Source organism: Hemitrygon akajei, unplaced genomic scaffold, assembly GCF_048418815.1.
Source record: "Hemitrygon akajei unplaced genomic scaffold, sHemAka1.3 Scf000090, whole genome shotgun sequence".
Lineage (NCBI taxonomy): Eukaryota > Metazoa > Chordata > Chondrichthyes > Myliobatiformes > Dasyatidae > Hemitrygon > Hemitrygon akajei.
The window spans coordinates 1,249,678-1,250,154 of record NW_027331976.1 but is presented as its reverse complement, the minus strand read 5'-3'; the positions used below and the strand labels follow the sequence as shown (position 1 = coordinate 1,250,154).

General features: G+C 46.1%; 1 non-coding gene across 1 annotated transcript; it reads left to right on the top strand.

Annotated features, from left to right (window-relative positions):
* Nucleotides 1-389: 389 nt before the first annotated feature.
* Nucleotides 390-477, top strand: trnap-ugg (transfer RNA proline (anticodon UGG)). The gene is given in 2 exon segments: nucleotides 390-425; nucleotides 442-477. It is a non-coding gene; the product is annotated as a tRNA-Pro (tRNA).

Genomic DNA, 477 nt, shown 5'->3' with positions numbered 1-477 from the left:
GCCAATATGAAAGGACACGCGTTCAAGATGTGTGGAGGAAAGTTTAGGTGAGTGGTAAGTTGTTTTTATTTTGAACGATTTGGTGAGTTCTGGGAACGCACTGACGGGATGCTGGTGGCTGACACAATAGGGACATTAAAAAGATAGTTGGATAGACAGGTGGATGTAGTGAAAATAGCAGATTGTGGGCTGTGTAGGAGGGAATTGTCATATTGTTGGCAGAGTAGGTTTACATAGGCGGGCACAGCATCGTGGGCCGAAGGGCCTGTAGCGTGCTGTACTGGTCTTTGCTCTTTGAACTAATTTGGTGGTAAAATTACCACGTGATGCGTTGAGGAAGGAGATTGAGTAAGTGAAGGGCATCAGTTTTATGTCATAAATATAGAACGGGCTCGTTGGTCTAGAGGTATGATTCTCGCTTTGGGTCTGAATTTACAAGCATGCGAGAGGTCCCGGGTTCAAATCCCGGATGAGCCC